Source organism: Calliphora vicina, chromosome 4, assembly GCF_958450345.1.
Source record: "Calliphora vicina chromosome 4, idCalVici1.1, whole genome shotgun sequence".
NCBI lineage: Eukaryota > Metazoa > Arthropoda > Insecta > Diptera > Calliphoridae > Calliphora > Calliphora vicina.
In genome coordinates this window covers 98,353,381-98,365,940 of record NC_088783.1, presented here as the reverse complement: position 1 = coordinate 98,365,940, position 12,560 = coordinate 98,353,381, and the positions used below count along the sequence as shown (strand labels likewise).

At 31.4% G+C, this 12,560-nt stretch overlaps 1 protein-coding gene across 1 annotated transcript in view; it reads right to left on the bottom strand.

Moving 5' to 3' along the window:
* acj6 (abnormal chemosensory protein 6) overlaps positions 1-12,560 on the bottom strand; it is a 79,557-nt gene that overhangs the window by 27,131 nt on the left and 39,866 nt on the right. The window lies entirely within an intron of this gene.

The following is a 12,560-nucleotide window of genomic DNA, read 5'->3' as shown; positions in this document are numbered from 1 at the left end:
CTTATTAGCCTTCTGATCCTAGAAAAATAACTGATCTAATAGATTTTGCCATATCAATGAATATAAACAGAAACTCTATTACTGCAGAAATATCATATGAACTATCTTCTGATCATTCTCCCGTTATACTACACTATTACGGCCAATATCAATCGTCTCATACGGAAGCTTCATTATTCAAGACTGATTGATTGAAATATAGAAAATACATCAGCAGCCTCATCCACACTGAATGTAACATACAGTGTGAGGAAGATATCAATGATTGTATCAGAGACTTCAAGTCTCTAATCTTTTCGGCCTTGGATCACTCTAAGTGCCAAATTCCTCCTAATCCTAAAATGTGTATTTCTAATGCAGAAATTAATAGACTCCACCTCGAAAAGAGGAGATGTAGAAGAGATTGGCAACACAACAGATCCCCTGCTGTTAAGCAGAGGCTGCCCATTGCAAGCAATAAATTAAAAAGAGCCCTTCAGTCTGAAGAGGATCGCAGAAATCGAAACTTTATTGAAAGTTTAACCAGTACTAAGCACACAAACTTCTCCCTTTGGAAGGCAGCTAAGAATATTAAGCCAACGGTAGAGGGTCAAAGTCCGATAAGAAAATCTGATGATACCTGGGCACGTAGTGCAAAGTATAAAGCCGTGGTTTTCGCTGAACACTTAAGTAATGTGTTCCAACCAAACCCCCCATCAAATAATTTTGTATTGGGGGATTTATCTGTTCGGATAGGAACAGACTCCGAACTAATCAATGTTAGTATAGAAGATGTTCAGAGGATCATAAAGGACAATCGAATGATTGGAAAATCTCCCAAATTATAATGATACCCAAGCCAGGAAAGGATTTGACATTGGCATCATCCTACAGACCTATTAGCTTATTGCCTTGCTTGTCTAAACTATTTAAGAGAATAATCCAAGGGAAAATTTTAACATTCTTAAATACTCAAAACATTATCCCAGATCATCAATTCGGATTTCGTAAACATCACGGAACAATGGAGCAAGTTAACCGCCTAACTGGAGAGATACGAAAATCTTTCGAACTAAAAAAGTACTGGCAATATTTCTAGATGTTGCCCAGGCTTTTGACAAGGTATGGCATAAAGGTCTAATACACAAGATTAAATGCCTACTGCCTTCTAGTACTCACAAAATACTAGAGTCTTACCTATCGGATCGCTTGTTTAGGATAAAATGCGGCGATTATGTGACAAGCGACTATGCGATCAATGCTGGTGTACCTCAGGGAAGTGTTTTAGGACCAACCCTGTACTTATTATACACCTCAGACTTGCCCGAGTCCGAAGAATTAACCATTTCCACCTTTGCAGATGACACTGAAATTCTTATATACCAGTTACCCCTGTGATCATTCTTAGAAACTTGTTTTGGCGTCTTTGGATCTTTTCTACATTTGACGCTGAGGCCGTACCCCATAGCTGTATGCCATAACACCATATCGGTTTTATGATCATGTTATAAAGTAGAAGTTTACAATTTAAACGAAGCGTAGAGTTTCTGCCAATGAGCCAATTAATTTGAATTGATTTCAATTTCATTTGAGTCAACTTTGCATCTATATGACTTTTCCATGTAAGACGACGGTCGAGATGTATTCCGAGGTATTTAACTTCCGATTGTTGAATTATTGTTTGGTTATTGATATGAATATTTTAATTTACTATTGTTTTAACCATTTTTCTAATTCAAATATGTGGTTTTGTAAGTAACGAGACGCCTCTTGAGGGTTTTCATGAAAGCTTAGAATAGCAGTATCATCAGCAAATTTTGATGTATGAGTGCGATTGTTAGTTGGCACATCAGAGGAGTATATCAAATATAAAAAAGGATCCCAGGACCTTCAATGGGTTGCGGAGTACTTAAAAAGTCTCCTTATTTAACCTTAAATATCGACCAGTTAAATAGCTTTCCAATAGGTTTGCGGATAAATTTTGACTCAGATTTGTTTGACACTAATTTTGTCAATACCAGGCGCTTTCTTGATGTTTAAATCAACAATAGCCTTTTCGATCTTTCGAATCTAAAAACGTATGGGTACGGCTGCTCCAAAATGGGGTACAACAGGTCGCAACTCAATTGCATCATTTGATGAGTTCGGTGTAAATACTTTTTTCAAATGATTAACAAACAGATTCCCTTTTTCAGTATCATTTCTTATCCAACCAACCATTTTTCCAAATTCTAAGAGCTTTTTAAGTCTTTTTATACAATCTTCGATTTAAGTTGGGAGATCTGTGCAATTGCCACTCTTGAACTCTTCTTTTTTCATTTAAGAGCCGTTCGACATATGAAGAATAAATTCCATTATATCTGATTTGTCGGGCGCTTTGGGTAGCATGTTGAGCAGCCAGTTTCAGATTTTTATCGAAATTGATAAGAGAGTGATCGATGTTTTCTGGTGTTCTTAGCGGTATGTTTTCCGAGCAATGTATGCTGAGGTATTTTTTATATTTGATTTAATTAATTATTGTGCCTGAATCGAAAATTACCAGTCTGGGTTACAATTTCTCGGGGGCTCAATAAAGTAACAATAGTGGGCAGTGATCTGAAGATGTACTATCTTCAGATCACTGCATATTATATTTATATACCAACATTCTGAGATATAACTAATTATGATCGTTATAAAATTGGGTGACATGAGGACATTTGCATAGGGGCCAGGTGAAATTATGAACCGATTTCAATAAACTTCAATAGACATCTCAATATATGCATATAACAAGTACAAAAGGTTGTATCCAATGTAAAGTAACAAGAATATTAAATTAGTTAAATTCAGGAAAGAAAATAAATTTACCGATTCATTTAAAATAACAAACTATTCATAATTATCTATTAAATATTTGTATATCTACCATTGACAAAAGGAACAAAACATTATAACGAGAATATGGAGAATAATTGCATCTGTCTTAATCATTTGTGCACAGTGGCTGGTCAACTTTATCATAATAAATTAACAAAACCTTAATTGTAAGAGAGAGAGAGTGATTGTCTGGACAATAAATTGAAATTATTAATAGATTGGACATGGCCACGTGTAATCTGTAAATAAGTATTTTATATCATACTAGCAACAGTCCCAGTTTTTAAAAAACCCGGCTTATCAAAAAACCAAAAAGTCAAAGAAAACCGAAATCGGCCGAGTTTATAACAAAGAAAAAACCGGTTGACCGATTTTCGGTTTTGGATACTCTATATAAAGTGTTGAAAAGTTTGCCTAATTAATGAACTAATATTGAAGATCAATACTTCAAGAGCACTGCTGCTATTTCAACCGACTAGTGAAGAAATTACTCTTTGAGATTATCTAAAAACCGTTTAGCGGCAAGAGTCTAAATGCGAACATGTTTCGTAATTAGTCACATTCTATGAAGTGTTCAAACTTAATATGACCATCGACTGTGCGTACAGGATCTTAAGTAAATGAAACATTAATTGTAGAAAACACTAATGAGTAATTTTCAAGTAGTTTAAATATTTACACAATTGTAATTTGCCAACAAACGCAACAATAACAACAAAAATAACAATATTTGGAATAAACAACAACAAAATCATAAACGAACAATACAGACAACAAAAAAAACAAATGTATGAATACAAACATTTGTGTGTATTTCTGTGTATGTGGCAGTGGCAGGCAGGCAGTAAAGCAAACCTGGTCGAAAGTGCTTCGCAAACAACATTACAGAGTGAAATCTATTGTCAACCATTAATAATTTTTAACAACAATGAATAATAATAATACGTTCAGTAAGCATCTGTTATTATTCCAAACAAATCAAAACAAGTGCAGTAGGGCAACAATTGTATGATACTCTCTTTTACACACACACACACACATGCACGCGCCATCACTTACACACATACGAGTACAACCTGCTCTCACACTTTGTCCTGAAGGAAATGAAAACAACACACACACACACTCACAGATAAACTGGCTCACACAAATCTTCATAAATTGAAATTGTGGCTGAGGATGAAATTGAAAAGGAGGGGTGCGGTGCGGTAAATGGGAAAATGATACACTTTATTTTTACGCGTTGTACACAATCATAAAACAACAAATTGCCACATAAATACGGGGTGGTTTGCCACGTAATAGATTTTATTTACTTGTTTTTGTCTTTGCTTTTTTCCTTTTTGCTTTTTTACTTTTAAAACAAATTTGTTTTCCTGTTCGTTTCCCCCTTTCTTTTATTATTGTTAATATGGGTGCAAGGGGTTTATCAAAAAACACAATTTCTGAGTCTCACTCCAGACACTCATCCCATCCCATCCATCCATCCCAATTTACAAGTTTATGCAGTAAGTAGTTATAAAGTAGATTTGTATCTCATATCCAACACCACAACTGGCACTTACTCTGGTCGGCGAACAATGTGCAACAGCTTTTTCTATTTAGTGTTTCTTGTGTAGAATCAATCTACCTTTATTTGGATGAATTAGAAAACACATAAACTGGGAGTATTCTGCGTTACTAAATGAACAGTACCCAGCTCATTTCAAATTAGTGATTACGACAAACGTATGTGCAAAAAATATGGAAAAATAATTTTTATTTATTTACTACTAGTTAGTTCTTCAAGTTAGAACTTGAAGAACTAATGTTAGTTCTTCAAGTTTCTTCAACCCACATACACCTGCCTCTTCTTATTTATTTGCAAATAAAATATCTAAATTTGTACTGCATACTTTATGGGGCTTTTTTATTACAGTTGACTGGACTCAAAAAAATTTTTTTTCTTTACAAACCATCTCCTGAAAATTTCGAATCGAATAAAAAAAATAAGCCAAATCACTCCGGCCGTTCTCACGTGATATCATTGCATACATGGACCATTTATTTTTTATATATATAGATAGATAAACGGAATAAAGCAAAATTATCATAAAAATATTGACTCCATATATATTCTGTAATTCAGCCATCGATTTATAAATTCTCTTTGTATCGATGGTTGTAAACTATTTTATTATTTTTATTGTTATTTGAGGAATCTACATTTTTTTCTAAGGTATCCTTTTCTATACACCTTTCACTATATTCTTGTCTTAAATGTTTTTCTTGATCTAAGTTCCGGAGCTTGGAATTGGTAGCTTACTTTCAGCATAAATTTGAATATTTTTCAGTTCAAATAGTTAATTGTTACGAATTGACGAAGTGGGTCGTAGTTAAAATGCATTTTTTAAGTTTGGGAATACAATATTCAATTTAAACATTTGGATTTACTGCTAATCCGCCATTGGAAAAAAAATAGTTCACTAACCAATCGTCAACTACAATAATACCTATCCAGAAAACTCATACTCATATTCTTGGATGTGTGAAACACAATTTAGAATAAATTTTCATCCATTCATCCACTTTATTTCAACATATTTTCTTCACAATATTTACAAATCAGTTTACGTTGGTTTAATTTGCTAAGTTTGATGTATAATACTACTTAATTAATGAGAAACCAGCAATTAGTTTTTAATAAACAACCTGATAATACAATTATATTTTCAAAAAAAAAAATTGTTGTAATTAAAATAGTTTTTATTTTAATACCGCGTTTACACTTTTTCATATTTTCCCACCAAACCAAATACCAGAATCATAATTATTACGGATTTAAAATTTGTTTAAACCAGAGTTTACAAAAAACCGAAGAATTTCAAAACCGCGGTTTTGGTTTTAAAAAATTGAAAAACCGATCGGTTTTCGTCGGTCGGTTTTGTGAAATTGGTACATTTTCTTTTAATGGTACTTTTTAAATATATGAAATTAGTTAGCTTATATACATTAAAGTTGGCTAATATGCTTCTCAGTAAAGAAATAATCAAGAATAGGGAGCTCAACCAAACTAAGGAGTACTTTTTCGTTCTTCAAAATGGTTCTTTTTGAATTTTCTATAATATTGAACCCATAATCAGGAAATTACTTTGATTTCAAACTTGACGGGGGTTCAATTATGGAAAATTGGTACTTTCTTCTAATTGTACTTTTTATTATATTAAATTATTTTAATTATGTACATAATGGTTGCCAATAGTACTATTTCTTTATTGTGATAGTACTTTTGGAATATTTTATAATAATAAACCTAAAAATTAGACACATATGATTCAGAATGAGTTAGAATTCGCAAAAGGTGACTATAGAGATGAATTTCTTTTGCATTTTCAATAATAATGGGCCCAGAAATTAGGCATTCATGATGATTTTATCATGTACTTTTTTAAATCTAATAATACGTTTCGAATGAGCTAGAATCGGCATTACAATGAACCAATAAACTGGAATCTGAATTATTATTAATTCACAAAGGGAGACTTAATAGTACTATTTCTTTCTTCTAATTGGGTTGGCGAAGCACACCGGGTCAGCCAGTATTCTATACTTTTATTGGATATTTAAAAATAACTAAAGGTATTGTCACACGTGGCAAATATTTGCTAAAAAAAGCGTAACCACTTTTTTTAGCACAAATTTGTTTGAAGCATCAAATAAAATAAAACTATTATTTTTTGGTTTGAATCATCATAAATAAAATAAGTTTTTGAAATAAATAAAAGAATTCAAATGTATTTCATTTAGTGGTTACGTCTTTTTCGTCAAATATTTGTCATGTCCGGTTTGTCGGTTAACCGAAAATTGGCCTTTTTTTAAAAACCGGGTTTTCGGTTAACCGGCATGTGTTTTGTGACATGTTTGGGACATTTTTCCACATGTAAACATATACATACCGTGTAATCCATATGGAACTTTGTGTGTGTAAAATACAAGTCTTATGACATTTTTGGCAATTAGAGCATGCAATTACATATGGACAATTCCACGAGAATGACTACCACGACCGAAAACCCAAACACCCTTGAAACTTTTTTTCAAGATGATTTGAATAGGAGAAAACACTAAAATATTACTATGTGTAAGTATTTAGAGCTTATTACAACATTTTATTGGCATAATAATAGTTTAAACTGACTATATTTATTTTTTATTTTTAATTGGCATGTTTTAGGCTAAAATTGTGGTTAAAACTAAGTTCCGAATTAGCATATAGTATGAAATGAATTTGACTCTGATTGTTTATTTGCTATTATAAAATTGTTTATTGAAACCGAATGTATATTTTCTATTAATTTTTTTAGTTTTTGTACACATATATTTACAGGATATACATATATTGTTTTATTATAAGAGAAAAATCTGTCACGTATGGTATGTCACGTACGATATTACATTTTATTTATTATAAAATCATCCAAAGATTGTTTTTATTTAAATGTGACGGATTGTAAAGGAAAAATATTTCGTTGAGTGTAAGAAATTAAAAGAAAACATAACGCCTCTCACGATTCGAATATTTTCGCATATTTCCACATGTACGATACCGTTATTATGCTCAATATTTTGGACAACAATATTTCGATAGAACTTTTTATTATTTTAAAATATAGTACCCTCTGAATGGAACATAAAGACCAGATACTCTTATTTTTGCCAAATCTATGTAGCATCCTTTTAAAATGTGTTTAATGCTAGGCTCTGAGATGTGTTTCGGGAGCTGGATTTTAGGAAGATTGTTTGAATTCAATCTAAGTTGGATTTGTATTGCTAGTGTTTCTGATTTTGTTTATTAATGGAAAATAGTACAAGAAATTTTGCGATGCAACGATAGATGAGTAACAAATTGTGCTGCAATATTGCTAAAGCATGAACAAAAAGTGTGAAGAATATTCAATTATCCTAGGAGACAAATTAGATACTTGTGGTATAAACCAAATATTTATTGTAATTTTATTAAGGCAAAATAAATAATTTTTAATTTGGAGACGGATCTTATACAGATTTTCAAAACAGTAATTTTGCAGCAAATATTCATATAAAACTACATGAATAAGAAGAATACGTGTAATAAATATAAATAAGCAAATTTGTTTAATTATAAAGGTCTTTTTGTGTATAATGTTGCATTTATTTAAGTGAATCTATATTTTTAAACCTCAGGGGGTAGGGTGGTAGTTCATTGAAAGTCAGCGGAGTCAGTTAAATTGTAGAGTTGCGACAGGCAGTCACACAGACAGACACTGTTGCTAATAAGATTCTGGGTTAACATATTGTTAAAGTAGTTATCGCACGCAGTGAAAGCAAAAATCACCCTCTTGAATTTTAAGCTATAATTTGTTGGTGGGTTCTTTTACATATTGTGGTCCCCGTGCAGTTCATTTAAAGTTATTTAGTGTGCGTGTGTTTGTTGCAAGTTGAAAATAAAACTAAGGTACACTTTTGGGAAACATTAGATTCTACAGCAGAAGCAACCTGCGGCAGGCAGACGAGAAAATCTAATATGTAGTACGAGAACGTACCCGTTTCACGTTCGATTGCAATAAAAGAACAACAACATTGACCGACGGCAAGGGCAGAAGCAACATGGGACGATGCCGGCGATGACGACAAGTGTAATGGGAAAATAAATGTGTAGCTACTTGTTTCTTGCATTTTTTTTTGTGTTTAACAACATGCGTAACAGGCATGGAACAGGTTACTGAGACATTAACATGTATACACTGAAACATACATACATAAGGATGGATGGATGCATTAAGCACATTATCCGGGGTTATAACCTCACAGCGATAATGGTGGTAGAACTGAGCTTACACGGTTACATAGACTTATTTACGTACACACAGCATTAGGATGAGTAAACAAGCAAGGTGGGTTAAAGGGACGCAAAATATTATGATTTATTTTTATTACAGCGGGTAAAGTGGTGTTTTACGAGCAAAAACATACAAATACGAGAAAAATGTAAAAAAGGCAGGAAGAAAAAGAACACTGATAGACTATCAGACAATATAATACGTAGAGATTCCCAAACGTTAAATAATAATTTTTATCTAAACTAAGGAATTAATCCCAAAATATGTATACCGGCTATACAATTTTATTATCAAACCAATTCTAAGAAAAATCACCAAAGTAAGTTCGGTACCATTAGGGTACCATTCACTATTCTTAACTGATTACTGTCAGACATTTTGGCAATACAAGTAGGCACTAATACCACATCCCAAATTAGACTAATAATACAAGTTTATAAAAATAAATAAAAAATATTCTTTAAATGAAACATACATACGTCAGAATTTTAAGAAAAAGGTCATAGGTTAACAATGGCAAATACTTTGAATAAATTTATATTATACAAATGTATCAAAATAAAATGTAAAATTTTGAAAAAATCCTGCATTTTGAAGACATACTCCCAATATATGAATTTGATTATTTTTCGCGACTAAGCGGATTGAAATTTTGGAAAATATTAGATATAAAATAATGTATTTAGAATAAAATTTTGACAACTATAACGAAAGATATTTACGACAAATAATTTTTAGTATTTACTTTCTTAATAAATAGCACAATAGTTTGAGGTCCTAATTTGTTTTCAATATTTTTCCCGAAAATAACACTGCCAAAAAGAAAAAAAAAACAAAAAACAAACCCATATACATATGTTTCACATCATGAACAAAAACCTTGTAAACTAGTGTAATTGCTACGAAAGCATTAAAACATAACAATAATAGCAAAAATGTTAGGAGTTGTAGATTCTTTTCGAACCGGTTTTATGGCGAATATACCGGATAGGTCGGTCGGTCGGATTGCAGACAGTATGTAATCGATGGTTGTGGCTTGAAAAAAGTTATGATAAATCATATGATAACATTCCAATTTCTATTTCAATCACAATTCTTCAAATTCGATATCGAAATTCTCAAGAATCGATAGATTTAAGCAGTAGTATGCTTAAATATTAGGGTGGTTTTTGTGAAAGGGCAACATTTTTTTTCTTAAAATGTTTAAGTGCTCACATCTAGAATTGTTCCTTTCAGTGTAAAAATACAATTGTAAAAGCTGTAGCTCAATTGGATTTTGCCTTCCCGTGCCGAAAGTGCCAGGAAGTTTTAAAAATGACTACTAATTTTTCTCAATTTGACAAGAAATTTTGTAAAAAAAATTAACATATTTCGAGAAAAATTAAAATAAAATGTAATTTTTATTTAAAATATATCCGTATTTACTTGTGTATGAGTTTTTGTCTTCGTTAACGGTAACCTATTCGCAGATATGGTCAAAAAAAAAAATAATTTTTAATGGCTGTTTCGAATCTCCATTTTCAAATTTTTCAAAATTTTGATAAACAAATTTCAGAATTTTTTGATCATCACATTGGGATTTATTTATTTATTGAGTGCCCCGATAGACTAGACGCTAGAGTGCTTGACTATCAATCTGTGGGTTGCGGGTTCGATTCCTGCAAGAAACTCTGGGTGTGTCTGCAGACAAGCAAAACGCTTCGCAGTTAGTGTTTGTCTTTTAAAAAAAAATTGACATCACAATAGAGAGTAAAAATATGAAAAAATTATGTCGATACCTCTTACAGTTTTTCCGTAACTAGGATTTAATTTTTGCGATTTTCGGGAAAAGACATTTTTTTTGGCCATATTTTGGCGAATGAGACCAATTTCCATACTGTTATGAATTTTAAGTAAAACCTTTATAGAATCTTAAAGTTCAGATAATTTTAAATATACTCTGAATGTTTTACTAAAAACGGACAACTTTAACACTTAAATGGTGAAGGTCAAATGTAAAATTTTGCAATATTTGGAGTTTCTAAATGGAAGATTTCGAAATATTATATATTTTTGGGCCGATTTTAATGAAACTTGAGAAAAATATACATTAGGTTCTAACATTTACGATAACAGTGCAAAAATGAATTTTAACCCTTAAGAGCACTTAGGGTAAAATGAATGTTTTTTAGTGATTTTAAAAGTTGAGGGTCAATTGGACCCCAAGTGCTATTAAGGGTTAATTTATATTTGTTGCTGTTATTTTAAATGCTGGACTTCATGTTATATTTTCCCATAATTTCATTAAAATCGGTCCAAAAATATATAACATTTCGCTATCGTTCCATCAGAAATTAAAAATATTGAAAAATTTGACTTTTGACCTTCACGATTTAACCCTCCGTTAGTCGCAATCATTTTCAATCGAGACTAATCGCAATGTATCAAATTGATATCAACAAAAGAAAAGCGCGTTTGAAAATAATCTCTTCACTTTTTATTGCGAAAACATAAAAACAATATTAAATGCAATGTATTTAAAAGAGTAATACAAAAAAAATTGCAGCAAAAATATTATTTTATCAAAAAATAGCTTAAAATATAGGGTGTTTAAAAAAATTTAAAATAAAAAAATATTTGCCTGTATCAACCAGATCAGTTGCGAGTAACGGAGGGTTAAAGGTTAACGTTTTCCGATTTTAGTAAAACTTTCAGTCCATATTTAAAATTACCAGCACTAAAAATATTATGAATAGGTTTTACTTAAAATTTATAACAGTAAGGAAATTGGTATCATTCGCCAAAACATGGCAAAAAAAATGGATTTTCCCGAAAATCACAAAATTTATATCGTTGTTTTTACCGTAACAACAATATAAATTTTGTGATTTTACCTTTAAGAGGTATTGACATAATTTGTTTTATATTTTTATTCTCTTTTATGATCTTAATAAATCCCAATGTGATGATCAAAAAATTCTGAAATTTGTTTAACAAAATTTTTAAAAGTTTGAAAATGGAGATTCGAAACAGCCGTTAAAAAAACATTGTTTTTTGGCCATACCCGCGAATAGGTTAACGGTATCCTACGAAGACAAGAACTCATACACAAGTTAATACGGATATATTTTAAATAAAAATTACCTTTTATTTAAATTTTTCTCGAAATATGTTAATTTTTTTCCTAAATTTCTTGTCAAAATGAGAAAAATTGGTAGTTATTTATAAAACTTCGTGGCAATTTCGGCGCGGGAAAGCAAAGTCCGATTGAGCTAAAACTTTAACAATCGTATTTTTACACTAAATGGCACAATTCTAGACGTGAGCATCTATAAAAATCGGAAATCGATTTTATAAAACAACCCTAATGCATATGCATTTACTTAAAGATTTGGAAACACTGGTGTACAGGTTAATGGTAAAGTTGTTAAATCGACGGGTGGATTTGCACTTGCTGTCTTCATTTTTGCTTTCATTTATATTGGTATTGCCTGGGAATTCCTCAGGGATTGTCTAACAAATTGTATACATTCATTGCTTTAAAAAAAAACAACAAAAGCTGTAACAAATTTTGGCTCTACAAGTACCAACAGCCAGGCAGGCAAGCACATCTTCCGCAAAAGTACTTGTCGCTTTATGATGTTTTGCTGCTTCTGTTGTTGTTGTTTCTTACGGAAAAGGAAACAACCGAAATAGTTGTTTTTAAATCGAAATATAATGTTTTGTAGCTGGTGAATTTTTTTTTGTTGTTCTATCTCCTTTATGAGTGTGTAGTGTTGGTATATTGAAATTGCATTAATGTGTTTTTTTGTTTATTTATTTGTTTTCGTTGTTGTTTTACCCTCTTTTTGTGTCATTACCATCTCAATTCAAACCCATATCAAT